This window comes from Crocuta crocuta, unplaced genomic scaffold (genome assembly GCF_008692635.1).
Source record: "Crocuta crocuta isolate KB4526 unplaced genomic scaffold, BGI_CrCroc_1.0 scaffold103, whole genome shotgun sequence".
Classification (NCBI taxonomy): domain Eukaryota; kingdom Metazoa; phylum Chordata; class Mammalia; order Carnivora; family Hyaenidae; genus Crocuta; species Crocuta crocuta.
In genome coordinates this window covers 332449-352568 of record NW_027529192.1, presented here as the reverse complement: position 1 = coordinate 352568, position 20120 = coordinate 332449, and positions in this window count along the sequence as shown.

The following is a 20120-nucleotide window of genomic DNA, read 5'->3' as shown; positions in this document are numbered from 1 at the left end:
CAAGCACTTCAGGTTTTTTTTAACGTTCAATCCCTTGGGGGAGAGAGAGAGAGAGAGAGAGAGAGAGAATCCGAAGCAGGCTCCAGGTTCCAAGCTGTCAGCACAGAGCCCGACAGGTGAATTGAACCCAAGGACTGCGAGCTCATGACGTGACCTGAAGTCGGACGCTTAACAGACTGAGCCACCCAGGTGCTCCCCAAGCACTTTAATACACAAATTCATTTAATCCTCACAACATCTCAGGGAGGGGCGTTACTATTACTCCCATTCACAGATTATGAAAATAATGCGCAGAGAACGTAGGNGCTGTTTCACTAGGCCGTCTCCTCTACCAGGCTGTGAGCTCTCGGGGACAGTGACTGCTCTACTCATCACCAGGTCCCCCAGGGCCCAACACAGTGCCTGGCACGTACAGGCAAGGGCCTTAATAGATGTTTGTAGAATGGATGGTTTGTATGGAATAGTTCTTTTTTCAAAACCAGTGGATTCCCTTGCACTTACAGGAAACAACAGGAATATTGGGTGATCCTCTGCAAGCCTTCCAGGCCAACCCAGACCAGGCGTCCCCTCCCTCTCATCTAGCCACCTAGCCCAAAGCCCTGCAAATGACCCCCTCTGGAAACCTCGGAACAGAACATTTGGGAGGAAAATGGTGTCCAGAGTGTGGAAGTGGGGAAGAAACCCAGTGAAACATTACAAGAAACTATAATGCTTTAGAAACATCCCCTTTGTAGCCTCTCTGCCTGTCCAAACGGCTAGTTCTCTTTGTTGTTCTCCTAATACAAGGAGCTTGAAATAGAAGAACCCCAAACCGCCTGTACCACACATCCTTGGGAACAAAAAAATCCTCCCATATGATCGATACCCAGACCCATCCCTGGGACCCTATCTTCAGAATTACTTGCAGACTGTCTAGAGCTTTTATCTAACTGCCTACACACCTGTTACCTGATCACACGCCGGTCTCTTTCTACCTCTTACACACATACCAGGATCCTGACAGAGACAAAACTGCAATAGGGAGTGAAGCTACCAAACCAAGGATGGTTCCTTCCTTCATGGGATTTTTCTTTTTCAGGGGCATAGCAGAGACTTAGTGGGCTTGAGTGGAGCCCGCTCTCAGAGCGCAGGGCCTGTGGCCTGGAGTCACACTGTACTGGAGGGGGCCTCTGCGGCCTTTGTTCCTTCTAAAGCTCTGAGTCCTCGGCTTGGGGTCTAACGGAGGCCCATCCCTTTGGAAGGCAGCCCGGAGGAGGCCCTGCCTCCCCAGGCTCAGGCAAAGAGCGCCGGAGTGCCGGCTGCGGCTGCGACGGGAGGCGGGCGGGGCCCTGACCCCGGAGCCCAGCCCCCTTCTGGCCGGGACGCGGCCAGGCCGCTGCCCTGCAGTTTCCCATTCTGTGCGGCCGTTTAATCCCAGGATAATTTTCCACGGATCTGGATAAAGCCTCGATGGGTAGGGCGTGAGTTACCCCCCACCCCCCTACTGCCCGTCGCAGGGCTTCTTCCTCTCTTTTCAAGTGGGTGCTGGGCACGCCTCCTCTTCCCCTTCCTTCCTTTTCTTTTAAACTAGTATTTACCGACTTGACGAGAGGGCTTCTGCATGGCTGATGGCACTCTCCTGAGGACGTGCTGGCTGCACGCGGCGACTAGTTTGTTGAATATTCACCCAGCCCGTGTTCTTGACGGTCACTTTCCTGTCTGCGTGTTCTATATCGATATAGGTCAAAAGTAGTATTTACCTAAAGGTATTTTTACTTTAAGAATGCCTAAAATTGGAGCTACTTCTCATGCTTTCTTATTAACTGGATTTCTCCTTTTTTCTCCTCTCTCTTGTCAGACTGTCTCCATGTGAACCTGGGTGTTCCGGGTGGAGGCCAGCGCTGGCCCGGCCCGTCTGCCTCTCACGGGGCGTGCGTTCCTCCTGCATTTATTATTAAATATCATCTGTGTGCTGGCAGTGGGAGTCCCTGCCTCAAGCGGCTTGCACCTCCTGGCAGGGCGGGGATGTGCACCTATTGTCATCACACAGTGGGGGACATGAATGAACCCTCAGGGCTGCCCAGAGGAAGGGCTGCTGTCTAGCGCACCTGAACCTTCCAGGAGGAAGGGCTCAGGAAGGGCGGCCGAGAGAACGGGTAGCACTGGGCAGGTGGAGGCGAGGGGGGAGAACACTGTGGCAGAGGGCACAGTATGGGCGGTCAGAGTTCAGAAGGCTGAAATCTCCCGAGGTCGCGTGGAATGCAAGAAGAAGCCAAGCCAGGATGGGCTGGGGCCGTGGTGACCCTGGAGCGCGCCTTCCCTAGCCCAGCAAGCAGCGTTCTGGAGAAGCTGCTACCCAAGTAGGAAGGGCAAATCTGAACAGTGTGGGGGTAGGAGTAGGGAGCGAGGTTGGGATCCATCTCTAGGGCCCCCTGGACTTGCTTTTTTAAATTAACAGCTTTACCGAGGTTTACTTTACGTACTCTTCCCTTTCATTTTAACCTTTCACGTGGGTCCGAAGCAACAGCAGCAGTCTTAATGTATTCATTAGGGTATGCTGACCTTGCTGACCGCATAACAAAGTCTCAGCGGGTTCATTGCTTTCTCTCATCATCGTTCCAAACTGGTTGGGCGGAGAGGGAGCGGTCCTCAGCATTCGTTCAGGGACCGGCTCCCTGCCACTAGTGATTCTGCCCTTCCTTTGGGCCCTGAGGCCTCCACTGAGTCTGAGAACTGCTCACGTTTCTTGTGCCCTAACTTCACGGGTCAGAACTCTGTCGCGTGACCCACATCACGGCCACGAGTGGTGGGGAGAGTGCAGTCTGTCTGTGCGCACCCGTGAAAACGAAACGCAGCAGGCAGGTTTGCCGCAGCATGGGACAGATGATAGGGCGTTGATGGGCATGATACCGTTTTAGTATCAAATATCTAAGTTCATGTGTTATGAATTCTTTCTGTCGTGAGACACTTAGAATATGACCCGTCAGCGTTAGGCAGCCATTGATGATGGGACTATATCTCCTATGTTGAGTGGTCAGTGATAAGTAAAGGCCTTTACAAAACCAGAAACTGACAGTCTTCCCGGGGGCCTGCTCCAGACCCTCTAGAATAATGCAGTTCTCCCTGCACTTGCTGGGCATTCACTTCTAATCAAGTGGTGCAGTGACCCAGAGAACATGCGTCAGAGAATGGAGATAGACTGGTAAGTAGCTAAGGAATTACATTAGTTGATCTTGTCATCATCAAGGCCAACAAAAACATTTTTAAAAATTCACACTGCTAGAGTATTCTGTCAATTATTATGCTACCCCATCAGTATTAAAGTTTCTCTATCATAATCCAAGTTTATTTTTTATAAACTTTAAAAATAAAGCCATTTTTAGTAAAACGTTTATATGTGTCATCAGCAGGTAGGGGATTGATGGAAGGTCTGGGTCATGTAGTCATCTGGAGACCAGGATGACAGAGGCTCTGGCACCTTCAACGTGTCACTTTCTAGATTGCCACAGGCATCCACATCCAGCCAAAAGATAAGAGTGGCGTATGGCATAGGAGACTTATGGGCTGGGCCTGAAAGTGTAAAGAGCCACTTCCACCTGCATTTCATCAGCCAGAACTCAGTCATCTATTGCAAGGGTCTGAGAACAGTAGCCTCCATAGCCCCTGCTGCAGCCCAGCAAGGACTCTACCCCGCCGTAATGATGGGAAAGCCCATTCGTCTTTAGTGAACAGCTAGTCGTGTCTGCCACAGCAGGGCCACCAACTACTTTTTAAAAACTTATATACGTACCCTGGCTCTACCCAAATGTGATACACTGGGGATGTAAAAGAGTGAAATATTCTGTTGCTGTTGGATTGATAATATAAGTTTGTTGGATTGATAATGAGTCCCAAACAAGGGATAGATAGTGTGGGTTGTTATGTGATGCCAACCTCCAGAGGAGGTAAGCAGCAAAGCAGAAACGATAGTCAGTAGGGCTGTGACAAATTCTCCAGTCCTCCTAGAAGGCAAGTGGTAAGACAGTATTCTCCCACCCCCTTTGAAGTTACCATGATCGCTGATTTGCTTTGACCAATGAATGTGAGCACAAGTATGCCACAGATCACTGTGTTTCCTTCTCTCTGCTGTGGAGAACCTGGAAGCATATGTACGCATGTTGAGATGCAACCTTGTCAACCCGGCCCCTGAAAGGCTGGGATCAGCAATGCTCCGCAGTTCACTCATGTTGAGTGTTTATATGGGCCAGAAATGTACTGTTGGGGGGCGGGGGGGGTGCCTGGGTGGCTCAGTCAGTTAAGCATCCGCCGGTTGATCTCGGCTCAGGTCATGATCTCAGGGTTTGTGAGTTCAAGCCCCACATTGGACTCCATGTTGACAGTGTGGAGCCTGCTTGAGATTCTCTCTCTCCCTCTCTTTCTGCCCCTCCCTCACGCACTCATGTGCTTTTTCTCTCTCAAAATAAATAAACTTAAAAAAAAAAAAAGGAAAGAAATGTACTGTGGGTCGGTCAAGCTACTGCAACCTTGCGGTTGCTTGTAACCAAAATCCAACCAACCGTGTTCTGACTGCTACACTGCGTGATGGTTCCCCCCTGAAAAAACAAGCTGACATAATATTCTGGATCAGATTTTAAAAGGTTAAATTTCATTCTCGGGAATTTGAAATGTAAAGTTGCTTTGGGTGCAAGATTTTGTTGATATCAACTTCAAGTGGTATAAACCAATCCTATGTATTCATTAAATTATAACATTCAACTTAAATATACTTCAAAAGTGATGCTATAAACTTCCTTCTTATAAAAATACCACAGAAACAGCATTTTATCTGTTTATGAAGTACACAGTTACCGAAAAAATAACATCTAATCTCTTTTCCAAGCAGTCTTTAAATGAGATATAATTTTCAGAGTTTTAGATGTAGATTTTATTAAGTAAACGATATGTAATTTTTTGGTCTTTCTTTATACAGCTGTTCCTCTTTCCCCTCAGGATTTTGTGTGGCTTTTCTTAGAACTCTCTCCTTACTGGTATTGAAATAACAGGAATTAATATCAGAGGATCTTTTTCTCCTTTTAGTTCCTAGTTCTGCTTTAAAAATTCTATGATCACCATGCGTAAAGTAAAGTGTCAGTGGATTTACCACCAGTGCCAACATTTACTTGGAAACCTTCTATCCTCTGCCCCAGTTGCCTCGTGATGAGTAAAGATGATGACAGCGCTAAACCGTATACCTCTGTGTGAGACAATAGGTTGCGAGTCCCCTATCTTACAGTATGATGGGAAGCTCAAGGCTTGGTGGGCAACAGGACAGGCTATACTAGTGTTTCCCAAAAGCTAGGCTTTGCTCTGGCTACCTCAGAACCCTCTGGGAAACCTGTTAAAAACATAGGCTCCTGGTTTGCCTCCATTCTCCCTGAATCAAAACATCCAGAGAAAGGACCTGGGAATCTGAATTTTTCACACTCTCTCCAGTTGGGTCTGCTGGATAGCTGTGTCCACCTCAGCCAAGGCCACAGGGGACCCTCCAGAGGGCAGAACACAGGGCAGTGTGCCCTCCCATCCTTTCTTGGCCATGAGGAAATGTACACTTGCCTCTGTGCCCCTAAACCACCTTGGGATGTGAGCTGGTGAGATCCTTTGAGGGGAAGAAACTTCTGATAGAAAGTTTGAACTAAATGTTTACCCAAGAGACTTTTTAAAATTGACAAGATGGGGAACTTTTAATTGGAAAGTTTAATTCTTCCCTGTTGCTGAGAGTAGAGGCTCAAGAACAAGAGAAGTGAGTTATAGCAAGTAGATACATTTTTGGCTTTGCACAACAGAATCATGGTATGGACAATATACTCCTCTACCCCTTAAGCAATCCAATGCAAAAACTGACATTAAAATGATTTTTTTAAGCAAAATTTATTAAAATACTATCCCCTGGAATATATTTTGGGAAATGTTGACCCACATTATTTTGCTTCTTCTCTGTGTGCATGTGAATACATATGTCCTTACACAATCTTACAAAGCATTGTCATGCACATTTGGGTGGATTTCCCAAATGGCAGACTCAAAGCATTATTACATGGCTGCTGTGGGGAGTATGATACCATGATGGTTTGAACAAAAGCCTCCAGACTGAGGCCAGGATTTGGGTTCCAGAAGTTTATTTGGGAAATGATCCTGGGAAGCATAGTGGTAGAAATAGATGGAGGGACAGTGAGTGGGGGAAAGTCAGTAAAGGCTGTTTGGGGGCACATGGATGGTGCAGTCGGTTAAGTGCCTGACTCTTGGTTTTGGCTCAGGTCGTGATCTCATGGATCTCGTGGTTCTGGAGATTGAGCCCTGCGTTGGGCTCATGCTGATGGCTCAGAGCCTGTTTGGGGTTCCCTCTCTTCTTTCTTTCTACCCCTCCCTCTACTCTCTCCCTCTCTCTCTCGTCTCTCTCTCTCCCCTTCCCTTCTTCCTCCCTCTCAAAAATAAATAAACAGATAAACTTTAAAAAATGGCTTTTTTGATGACAATCACTCGGGATGCTCCCCCTACCAAAAAATATGAAACATGCCCCAGAAACATCCTACTGATAGGGAGGAAATTGATTATTTATCCCTCATTGTTTGGGTGTTGCTCCTGGCCACATAAATCCTTTGGCACTTCTGGCCTGTGTTATGCTTGGGCTGAGCATGCCTGTTGGCAGAGAAACACAGGTGCTTGAGGCTGAAAGATGTTGGTATTTCCTGAAGGCTTTGGGGGTGGGCCAAGGGAGACCAATGGATGACTGACGGCATCTGCTGTAACTAGGCTGACTTCCGTCTCTTAAGGTCATTGTTTTTGCTCCTGTTGGCAAACATTTACCTCTTGTTCTGTGGTTGTACCACCAGCTAGAACCTCAACTATATGATCAGCCACTTACAGCATGTGATATACTTTTTTTTTTTTTTTTGCTAATAGAGGATTTAAAAATTTTTAGTTATTTTTAAAAATTGAAGTATAAATAACAAGCAATGTTATATTAATTTCAGGTGTACAATATAATGATTCAGTAATTCTATATATTACTCAGTGGTCAGCATAAGTATAATTTTAATCTCCCTTATCTATTTCACCCATCCCCCCGCCCACCTCTACTCTGGCAACCACCAGTTTGTTCTCTGTATTTGTCTCTTTTTTAGTCTCTTTCTTGTTTCCTGTTTCTTTTTTTTTTCTTTGCTTCTTAAATTGCACATATGAGTGAAATCATATTGTATTTGTCTTTGTCTGACTTATTTCCCTTAGCATTATACCCTCTAGATCTATCCGTGTTGTTGCAAATGGCAAGATCTCATCCTTTTTTATGGCTGAGTAATATGCCAATATACCACATGTTCTTTATCCGTTTATCTACTGATGGACATTAAAGTTGTTTCCATATCTTGTATATCGTAAATAATACTGCAATGAACATAGAAGTGCATACATCTTTTTGAATTAATGTTTTCATTTTCTTTGTTTAAGGGCTAGCCTTACAAACTAAGTTTGGAGATATCTGTCCATCTTGCTTTGCAGGAAACAAATGATATTCAGTATAATCTAACCTTATGGGACTGAGAAGAGGATGAAGTATAGACAGGGCATTTGATGAACAGTCCTTGTAAACAGGACCTCTCACTAGCGACTTGTGAACTCAGTCAAACCTAGTCCGCCACACTCACATACCCTGACCCACCATCATGGTAATGAGACTGAAATTAACTGAAAAGTAGTTGACTCATTTTAACAAACATTTAGTGAGTCCTATTTGTGTCTTATAATAAAGACATACTGAGTGAAGTGATTTCAGCAGTAAAATGTTAGAGGGGTGCCTGGAGAGCCCAGTTGGTTGAGCATCTAACTTCAGCTCAGGTCATGACCTCATAGGTAATGAGTTTGAGCCTTGCATCAGACTCTCTGCTGTTAATGCGGAGCCCGCTTTGGATCCTCTGTCCCCCTCTCTCTCTGTACCTCCCCTGCTCACACACACACACACATACGTACACACGCACACACTTACACACATACACACTCTCTCAAAAATAAATAAGCTTAAAAAAAGAAGTAAAATCATAGAATTTTAGAGCTCCTGGGAATTATGCTATATATATTCTGAATCTCCTTAGTATAGTGGTTAGGAATGTGGGCTGAGGAACCAGGCTGCTTGGGTCCAAATCCTGGTTCCATTGCTTGTAAGTTGTCCCTGGGCAACTTACTTTATATTTCTATGTCTTAGTTTATTCTACACAATCGTACCTACCTCATAAAATTTTAAGGATTAAGTGAATGAAAGTATGTAAAGCCCATAGTACTTGGATCATGGTGAGCAGTAGGTAAATTTTAGCTATTAATTAACTTTATCTTGTTTTACAGAGATGCCTGGAGACCTTTCCAAGATAATGCCCTTAACTTGGGACAGACCTGAGACTGGAACTCATCATGTCTCCTAATTTCTAGAGCAATTTGGTTTTGGTACAAGTTGGTGCATGATGGCAAACAATCTCTAAAGGTGAGATCTTTATTAGCATTTAAGAGACAGGATGACAAGGGACACAGGGGTGCTGATGCATAGGAGCACATGTACTCCAATGTTCATAGCAGCACTCTCCACAACAGCCAAAACATGGAAAGAGCCTAAGTGTCCATCAACTGACAAACAGATCAAGAAGATGTGGTTTATCTATACCATGGAATACTACATGGCAATGAGAAAGAATGAAATCTGGCCATGTGTAGCAACATGGATGGACCTTGAGGGTGTTATGCTGAGCGAAATAAATCAGGCAGAGAAGGACAGATACCATATGTTTGCACGTATAGGAGGATTAGGAGGAACTTAACGGAGGACCGTGGGGAAGAAGAAGGGGGAAAATAGTGAGGGAGAGGGAGGGAGGCAAACCATGAGAGACTCTTGAATGCTGAGAACAAACTGAGGGCTGATGGGGGTGAGGAAGAGGGGAAGGTGGGTGATGGGCATGGAGGAGGGCACGTGTGGGGATGAGCACTGGGTGTTATATGGAAACCAACTTGACAATAAACAATTAAAAAAAAAGAGACAGGGTGACTAATGTTTTGAGAACAATTAGAAAATCATAAATATGGCATTATATAGCACATTCTATCTATGAACATTAAATGTAGATGGAATTAAAACTAATGCACAGAGATCATCATGGCATCAAATTATTATAGAAGCTTCCTGAAAGAGAAGAGCCTTGTGCCTAGTGCCTTTGGGTAACACTGGATATGGCTGGGAATATAAAATGGAAAGGCTTTCTTTGTGGGGAAAGGACATGATGGTGACCAGGAGTGGGTAAAACAGGGGCTCCCAAGAAGATGGGCTGGATTGTAGGGCACTGAGGTCACATACTGGTGGCTTGCAAGCATAGTCTGGGTTCAGGTCTTTTGTTTGGCCTAAAGAGTTTCACCAAAATTTGAGTTGGCTACTTTATCTGTCAGGGTTCTTCAGAGAAACAGAACCGTGTGTGTGTGTGTGTGTGTGTGTGTGTGTGTGTGTGTTACATCTGAAATCTGTGGGGTAGGCTGACTGACTGGAAATTCAGATAAAATTTCCATATTAAATTTTTGAGATGGAATTCCTTACTCTTTCTTCTCTAGGAAATCTCTGTTTTCTGCTCTTAAGGTCTTCACCTGTTTGAATAAGTCCCTTTCATATTATCAAGGGTATTCTCCTTTGCTTTAAGTCAACAGGTTGTGGATGTTAACCACATCAACAAAATACTTTCTCAGCAACACCTAGACTAGTGTTTGACTGAACAACAGGGCACCATAGTCTAGCAAGCTGACACATAAACTAACCATCATAGCTACCAACATTAAAAAGAAACTCTAGATTTTAATTTTTTAGTGTTTATTTATTTTTGAGGGAAGGGTAGTGAGAGATAGAGAGAGAAAGAGACACAGAATCTGAAGAAGTCTGCAGGAACAGAGCCCAACGTGGGGTTTAAAATCACAAACTGTGAGATCATGGCCTGAGCTGAAGTCAGATGCCCAACCGACTAAGCCACCCAGGTACCCCAAAAATCTCTATATTTTAAAAGGAAAGCCAGATTTCTAGATTCTATGCACAAATGGAAAGATCTGGCAACTCTGGATGTAAACCCTTTAGATGAGGGATGGATTTTTGGATTGCCTCAATTTCCACCTTGTCCATGGCCATTTGGGCTTGTATCCCAAACCTTTAGGGGGAACAGAGAAACCTGAATTTATAAAGGAAGGCAAGACCATTTGATGGAACACATTGAAATATAAGTTCAGGAGAGAATCCTAGCAATAAGGGAGAAACTTAGAGATCTCCCAGGTCAATGATTTATCTGTGGAGGCTGCTAGGCAGGGTTTCTGGGCATGCTAGAAGTGGTAGAATCTGGTTCTTGTGGATGCTTTCATCTGATGGCTCTACTTTAATGTGGTTTATGATTTGGGCTGCTTAAAATTTTGAAGACCACTCCTCGAGACCAGCATGGCAGTTTCATAATTGAAGAAGTTGAAGCCCAGATTCTTAGTTTGGTTTTTATATGAGACACAATAGAGAGTGTTTGAAACACACCGTTCAGGAAACAATCAGTAGTTCATGAGAGCAAACTTTTATGGCATCTTTTATTATGCTGCATATGATAATATCCTGATGACTATGGATAAAATTCTGAATATCTATTGATAACTCATTATTGATCTTTAATTTTCAAATCTTTCTAACTCCTTCTTGAGTCTACTTAGATTTTTTACTTTCCCACCTCTCAAGATAATTATCTTCATGCCTCTTATTAGAAGTATATCAAAGAGTCCATTATGTGGCTGATTCACCTGCTTTACATCTTCAACTTAAGATCGACTTTTCTTTTATTTATTTATTTATTTATTTATTTATTTATTTATTTATTTATTTTTATGTTTTTTATTTATTTTTGAGTGTCAGAGAAAGTGCAAGCAGGGGAGGATCAGAGAGAGGGAGACACAGAATCTGAAGCAGGCTCCAGGCTCTGAGCTAGCTGTCAGCACAGAGCCTGATGCGGGCCTCAAACCCACAAACCCACAAACCCACGAACCGTGAGATCATGACCTGAGCAGAAGTCGGATGCTTAACCAACTGAGCCACCCAGGTGCCCCTAAGATTGACTTTTCAATACAATAATAGAAGTGTTCAGAAATTAAAAAGCTGGATGTCACAAAGATGCAGGGGAAGAATGGAAACAAATTGTATCTCCAATTATATATAACTGATCAAAAGAACACAACATTGATGTATATTTATTTGCACATATACAAAGGCATAAAAGTTTTTATGTCAAAAGTTAAAAGTTCACCTCAAAATGATTTAAAACAATTCTTCGAGCTCTCTTAAACTTGGGCAGTCATGGAATCATATGAAAGAGTTACTGGCGAGAAATAACCGAACTAGTGAGGGATTGAGATCAGGAGATCCATGGAAAAGGCGTTTCACTCCCTTTGTTGAAAGACTCGTGACCTTGACCACATAGTAGCTCTGACATAAAGCAGAGTGAGTAATAGTTGCAGACAAGCTGGAGATAAGTAAGAAAGGAGTGGGCAGAGGCGGAGGAATCCGTAAGATGTGAAGCCTGTGCACCAGGGAAATAATGTTACTTTTGACAGAAATGGGAAAGCTAGAAAAGATTCCATTTGAAAGGCTAACATCTTGAACATCACTTATGTATTTGGGGCTCCAGTTTATTTTAAACTTGGATTGGCTGACTTCACCGTTCCTTCTATTCCTTTAAACAAATGTATGTTTTACTTTGGCTCAAGGATTTGCCAGGATAAACCTCGTATCTGAATAGGAATGACTGAGAGTTTGGTGATATTATAAATGTATAATTTACACTTGAAATTCGAAAAGACTGGTTTTTAAAAGTTTAGAGTCTTAAAGAGTACAGAAAAAATATAAGTTTTAAATACATAGCAAAATAAACATATGTAGTATTTAATGAATTAAATTCTTATTAAAGAAAACGTGTGCAGTAATGAACTTTTAACCTCTGTAGTAAATTCTATTGTAGAAGTAGCTTTAACTGGCTTCATACAATTGCCTTTTTAATATATGTAAATTAACACCTAGCATCATGCTCTAAAGTTATTTGATTTTAATAGACTTTTCCCTCTGAGTCAGTATTTTCTTAATTGAACTAGTCTAGTCCCCAGTCTGAATTAAATACTGCCCAATCACATCCTTAGATGAGAGGATATTCTCAGATATTCTACCTCAAAATGCTTTGTGTATATCATGTCAGAATATCATCTTTGACTTTAATATAAAAAGATGATCTAAACTGGCCACTGACTTAACTAGGCAGCATCCTTACCAATACATTGTAGGTAATATTTTGTATATAACTACGTATGTTGATATACATATCAACATATAACAATGACATTCACAGGAAGTATAAACTATAAGTCCAGCTATAACACAGTGGGCGGGCAGAGAAGCAGAGGAGACAAGGATGAGTGTAGGTGAAAGCCTGAAGAATGACTACTGGACTTTAGGAGACAACTATGGTTTATGGGCGGAAGAAGGAAATCCAGCCATTTAAAGAAATAAGAAGAAATACACAGAGAAGTAGGAGAACCTGATATCAGAGAAACCAAAGGAAAAGAGCCTTCCAAGAGGGACTGAAGGTGACTGATGACCAACCAGGTAAGAAACAGCAGATGAAGACGCCGGACAGATCAATGGATTCCATCAGGTAGTGTTTGGTCATGACTTGGAGAGAATAGTTTCAGCAGGTGAAGAGAATAGATATCGTATCGAGGTGAGAGTGGATATTGAGAGAACAAAAGAGAGGGAATAAAAACAGGCTGAGATTTGGAGAAAAATTTACCACCTTTAGCCAAGAGTTCAGTGCTGGCTCCCTTGAACTGCCTTGTTTACTTCAATTAATGACTGCAGCAAATCTATTCATGGCTGTGATTCATACTCAAAACAATGACTCCATATTGTTTTCGTTAATTACCCAAGACAGGAGTTCATTAATCAGTGAGTGGACACCCTAATGATTAGCCCATGTAGTTGGAGTTGTGGTATTGTTAACATCATTTGGCTTAACATTCCCTTTACCATGGGATTTGCCTGGTCACAGAGACAACATAGGTTGTCAGCTGCAGAAGTAGAATTTTCCTCTTTAGATCTATGAATCTTATTTCTCTGAGGCTGGCAGAAAAAAACTTTAGCAAGAAAATAAGTCATAGGAGTTACAGCAAGTTCATGAAGAGATAAGCAGTGCCCAACAGTGAGAGTCACCATGGAACGTTTTAGATCTCCTTGGGAGTCCCTCACCAATCCTTATGTTACAAACCTTCTGCTGCATCTGAGTTTGTTGGCCATTGGTAACTGGTATTAATTGCTAGTGAAAAAAATAAAGCAAGGTAAGGGAACATAGAGTAATAGAAAGGATTTGCCATTTTAGATACACTGATTAGGGAAGACATCTTTGATAAGGTCACAAATGGAGAGACAGCTGAGTAAGTGAGGGAATGATGTCCATGAATGTCTGAACACAGCCCTGTTTCCTCATTCTTACCGGCTCTGCCTGGATCCAGTCTTCACCACTGTTTTCCTGAGAATTTTCGGGCTCCATGCTTCGGACTTCATATTTCTTGGTCTCAAATGAGTTCTTGTTCCTTTCTGGCCCTGGAGCATCCACCATAGGGCCCATTGCACTGAATTCTTTATAGTTCTCTGAACATACCACCCTTTCATTTCCTTAGACATGTTGTATATATGTCGCTACTTTTGCCTGGAATGTCCCTTCCCCAACACCACTCATGGATGAACCCTTAGTTAACTGCCCTAAATCTGTTCTCAGACAAGGCAAATAGGGATAAATCACTGAATAAAATTCAGCCCAAATTTTACCTTTTTTACATCTTTGAAATTCCTATAAAAATTTAATTTTCCCTTGCTCAACACTGCCAATGCTTTTTTAACTAGAATCTTCTGCAGGGGTTAGCAATCTTTGTCTCAAATGGACCAGAAAGTAAATATTTTAGACTTTATGGGCCATATGGCCTCTGTCGTAACTACTCAGCTCTGCTGTTATAGCATGAAAGCAGCCAGAGACTGTATGTAAATGAATAAGCATGGTTATGTTCCAATAAAATTGATTTACAAAACAGGAGGCAAGTCGCAGTTTGCTGGTTCCTGATCTATCACATCTTGTATTAGAATTATTAGTTTATTTTTCTGTTTCCACAATTAAATTATGAGTTGTTGTTTTTCCAGAATAAAGGCCCAGTGACCATATATTATTCAGTTTTAGTCCTAGACTGTGGCAGATTGTTTTTCAAATGGTTGACCACCCCAACATCTCCCATTCCCCACAGTCTTGTGCAGCAATCAACCGCTGCCCTTCTAGAGGCAGAGTCTAAGTCCACTCCCTTGAATCTGGGGTGGTTAGTCACCATAGAACATCGTGGAAGTGAGGCTGTGTGATTTCTGCACTGAAGTCTGCGAAGGCCATGCTCTCTGGTTCTCTTGTAACACTCACTCTGGGGTTGCTCCCTCTGGGACACTGTTTTGTCAGACGCCCAAAACATCTATGAGTGGAGAGGCCACTTATAGATGCTCACGTCGACACCACCAACTGAGCCTATATTCACATCTTCCCAGTCCAGGTACCAGATAGGTGAGCCAAAAAGCCTTCCTATGATTCTAGCCCCAACTCCTCATCCTGTTCTCCCAAGTCCTTCAGCTGAGGCCCCAGATACCGTGGAACAGAGTGGAGTTACTCCCAACTAGCCATGACCAAATTGTAGATTTGTGAACAAAATGGTAATTAGTGTTATTTTACTCCATTAAGTTTCTCCCCCCGCCTGAGATATAATTTCCTGAAATGTAATTGACATACAATATTGTGTAGGTTTAAGTTGTACGGCGTGTTGATTTGGTACGCTTACGTGCTGCCAAATGATTACCACCAGAGCTGTTAGGTACCATATCCATCATGCCACATAATTACCATTTCTTTTTTGTGGTGAGAGCACTTAAGATCTACTCCCTTGGCAACTTTCAAGTGTGTAAAATGGTATTATTAACTATAATCACCACACTGTACATTATATCCTTTTACATTTTGAGATAGTTTGTTACATAGTAAAAAATACTGGAACATAGCCCATGCTATGAATTTTAGTTTTATTTTTAACATCATAGCAAGGACAAAAATAAAAACCCAAATGTCATACTGTCTCTGTGTGATTTTTACTTTGAAATATTTCAGTGTGTGATATATATGAGTGTAAGTTAATATTAATCTAAACCCTAGGCCTTAAACTAACATTTTGAGAGATTTTAATCAAGAATACACCTTTTAGGCAGGATTGCTTAAATAGTGCTTAGAGCCCTCTACCTGGGAATCCACACTCCAAGGAGGTTAGCACTAGTGTTTTAAATATAGGCATCCAAGTCTACACCAGAGGGCTTGTTCATTAGCATAAGAGATATTAGGAATAATTTCACTGGTGAAATTAATAGTTTAAAAAATATGTGGAAAGTTAGGTTTGATGGGCCCTTGGATAAATAAACCATCACAAGCACATACAACAACACTAACAACAACAACGCATATTTAGAGTTAGGACCCGAGTTCTAGAAATCCATCTGGTCCCGCGTTTCCTGCTTAGTGAAGGACCATGTTGCCTAGAAGGTTTGCTGATTCTGCTCTCAGAACATCATTGCATCTGCCTCAGAGGGAACTCTTTTTACAAGGTTTTTGTTGAACTATATGCGCTGGGACAGAGAGCATGGACTTCTCTTAGGGTAACCAGGTTTTGTTCCTGATTACTCATAAATTCATATATATGTCAGCACTTGGTTTGAGATTTCTATTGTATCATCCACCTAGTTGTCAGTTTGTAAAGTGACAGCCTGACTTACTTCTTCTAATCTGGCAATTTCTTGATTGATACAATTAGCTTAGGTTGGGTTGCAACACAGCAATACAGGTATCCCTGTTTTAGAGAGGGGGTCAAATATTTTCCAGCTTACATTCGGTTTCAATTTCTGGAAAAAGGAAATCCTTTTTGTCAGGCAATGTGTCACGTGGGGGCAATTGCTGTTGAGGAGGTAATAGACACTATATTGCTGTGAGTTTATTAATCAGCATCATGCTAAATTGCCTCGGTGATTTCCCCTGGAAGGTGATGCCGGCACAACCTCACCCTGGGTTTAGGATTACGGATTGAGCAAGGAGGGCTGGTTAATGAACTATGACAAGCAGACACCTTGTGAGGTTCATGAATAGCATCACGTAACATGGAATAATCCCTTAGCCCCTTTGAACACCATTTTGTTTCACTCTGCATGTCACTGAAAGACAAGTTTTGATTTGCAAACGCTAATGGCTGTGGAATGGGCATTAACGTTCCAGATGTACTATTTGTTTGAGCGCAGTGTTAAGTAAAGAGAATTGCACAGTGTGTTCATGGTCTGCAGCCGCTCTAATGGAGATGTATGCCTCCACTCTGCTGTACTTAATTACCAATCAGCCGGCCCATCTTGAAGAGGCCTCCCCCTGGCTGTGGAGAACAAAGAATGGCTGGGTTTGCCACTCCTGGCACAGCTGGTGGCTGCTGCTTCTTCTGATTCACAGCTGTGTCCTCAAAATCTGCTAAGATGTCTCACAGGCATCTCAAAACCAATGGTCCAAAGCTGAACACATCACTTGCCCAGCTGAAATCCCCTCTTTTCCTGTGCTCCCTGTTTTACTAAATGACACCACTATCTGCCCAGATGCGCAAGTCAGCAACCTAGGGGTTCTCTTTGACTCTTCCTGCTTCCCATAAGCTGTATCCAACCAACCTCAGGTTCTGTCTCCTGGACACTGCCACACTGGACAGCTGTAGTCCAAGGTGTCCAATGTGACATTGCGGTGACCTAGTGCTACCTGGCCTTTTACATGCCCTGCAGTAGGAGATTATTTTAGATAAAAACATATGTGTATTTTACTCCTGTATCTTTCCTTTCCCTTTTCCCCAATTAAGTATGATCAGTAATATCGACAGTGGATACCTACCACAAAGAATAGGAAGAGCAGGCTCTAAAAATCATGAGTAACACACCGTGGGGTTGGGTTATTTCATGAGCAGTGAAATGCCCGGGTTGAGTCCGCATGGTTAGCTACTCAAGACTTCCATGGGTCAGTGGGTACCATCCCGATGATATTGGTTCACGATAGCTGACATATCAGTGGGGGCCACTGTGAGAGTCCTGCCTGGCTAGCACTTCCAGGACTATAATGGTTATTGCAGAAATTTCTAGGTTTGTTGGTGGAAGTCTACCCTCCTTCCTTCTCTCTCATCTGGGGTTGTTCCTTCCATGTCATTCCTCTACCCCTCCTAGGAAGTTATCATAATTAGCCTATCCTGGTTTCAGAATGCAGGCTGGGTGGGAGACTGGAGTTCATGGTTAGTCATATTATGGCTGAATTATGATATTGGAGAGAACGTTATCATGGATTTTTGTTTTGTGCTCATTGTTTTAGGGAAAGGATATAGAAGACAAGGGAACAAAAATTCTTGATTTTGTTCCCATAACTTAATGAATAGATTGTAAAAAAGACAACTTGTCCAGGTCAGAATTAATAGCAGAAAAAACTTTACCCTAAGCTAAACATACAGCCTCCCATTTCTCCCCAGCCTCAGTGCTTCATGGGAAGAGAAAAGAGAGAGGTGGCCGCACAGAGGACAAGAGCCTAGACTCAGCTTCCCGGAAGTGCCCAAGGAGGCAAGAGGACCCCCCGGTGAAACTGCTCATGGTATCCAGGCAGAGGGAGCAAAAGTACCCCCTTGAAGGTTCCTGGGTCCACATCTTTGGGGAGCAGCCAATAAACTCAATTCCACTGGATGTAAATGCCAGAAGACCTCAGATGTTTCCCCTCTCCCAGGGAGATTTTTATTTTCATGTTAAGGTAAGCAGTCTCTAATCTTTTTTTTTTTTTTAATGTTTTTTATTTACTTATGAGAGAGAGAGACATCGTGAGCAAGGGAGGGGCAGAGAAAGAGGGAGACACAGAATCTGAAGCAGGCTCTAGGCTCTGAGCTGTCAGCACAGGGCCCGAAGCGGAGCTCAAACCCACGAACCGTGAGATCATGACCTGAGCTGAAGTTGGACGCTGAACCGACTGAGCCACCCAGGCACCCCGGCAGTCTCTAGTCTTGACATTTTAGGCCTGGCAAGGGAAACGGGGCTAAAATGGCCCTCCTGGGTCTTCAAAGACCACTCTATGTGTTTATAAGCCAGACCATCTATGCTGTCAGCATGGGCAGATAATCAGTCCCATAGCATGGGACTTTTTTCTTTTCTCTGCAGTGTGTTAGAAAAAAGAATTAGGAATTATTACTGTTCGTTTCTCTACTACTTATAGAGAATTGAGGATAATCTGATATTTAAAAAAATTTTAATGGCACCAGGGCTTCACATTTCCACTACCGTTTCAGAATAGACACAGTTCTTTATATTCTTTAATACAGCTGAGGTAGAATTCATTGTGACATGTGTGGCAGCCCTGCATGGAGCAAGTCTATTGGTGCCACTTTTCCAACAGCATTTGCTCACTTCATGTCTCCGTATTGCATTTTGGTAATTCTCATTATCTCAAACTTCTTCACCAGTATTATATTTGCTGTGGTGATCCATGATCGGTGATATGTGATGTTACTATTGGAATTGTTTTGGGGTGCCACGAACTGTGCCCACATGAGATGGAGATCTTAACTGATAAATGTATGTGTTCTGACTGCTCCGCTGACTGTTCTTCATTTCTCTCCCTCTCCTTAGGTCTGCCTACTCCCCGAAACACAACAATACTGAATTTAGGTCAGTCAATAACCCTACAATGGCCTCTAAGTGCTCAAGTGAAAGAAAGGGTCACACGTCTCTCACTTTAAATCAAAACCTAGAAAAGATTAAGCTTAGCAAGGAAGCTAGAGGGCCAAGATAGACCAAAACCGGGTGTCTCACTCCAAACAGTTAGCCAACTTGTGAACGCAAAGGAAAAGCTCTTTGAAGGACATTAAAAGTACCACTCCAGTGAGTACATGGATAATAAGAAAGAGAAACAGCCTTATTGCTGATGTGGAGAAAGTTTGAGTGGTCCAGATAGAAGACCACAGCAGCCACAACATTTCCTTGAACCAAAGCCTAATCCAAGGCAATATTTTAATTTTCTTCAATTCTGTGAAGGCTGAGAGTAACAAGGAAGCTACAGAAGAAATATTTGAAGCTAGTCGAGGTGATTCAAGAGGTTCAAGTAAAAGAGCTATCTCCATAACATAAAAGTGCAGGGTGAAGCAGTAGGTGCTAATGTAGAAGCTACAGTAAGTTACGGAGAAGATCTAGCTGAGATATTAATGAAGGTGGCTACACTAAACAACAGATTTTCAGAGTGATGAAACAGGCTTCTATTGGAACATATCATCTAGGACTTTCATCATGAGACTTTTGTTTCCCCATCTTCTCTTTTTACTGCCCCCCCCCATATATTTCATCTGTTTTGTTTCTTATCCCACACGTGATGAAATCATATGGGATTTGTCTTTGCCTGACTTATTTTGCTTAGCATAATACATTGTAGCTCCATCCATAACATTCACAGGTGTTTGGAAGAAGCTGTTCCAAACCTCATGGATGAGTTTGAGGGGTTTGAGACTGTAGTGGAGGAAGAAACTGAAGACGGAGTGGAACAGCAGGCGAACTAGGACGAGAAGATGGAATGAGATGAGAATGAGGAGCCCAAAGACGGGGCTGCCTGGCCACAGTCTCATGATGGGACTTGAACGGATGACGAGCTGCTTCTGATGCCTGAGCAGAGAAAGTCGTTTCCTGAGATGGAACCTGCTCCTGGGGAAGATGCTGTGCAGATTGTTGAAATGACCACAAAGGAGTTAGAATATTACATAAACTTAGTGGATAAGGCAGCACCGGGGTTTGAGAGGACTGACTCCAATTTTGAAGGAAGTTCTACTGTGGGTAAAATTCTATCAAACAGCATCGCGTGCTACTGAGAAATCGTCCATGAAAGGAAGAGTTGATCGATGTGGCAAACTTATTTTAAGAAATTGCCAGGGCGCTTGGGTGGCTCAGTCGGTTAAGCGTCCGACTTCGGCTCAGG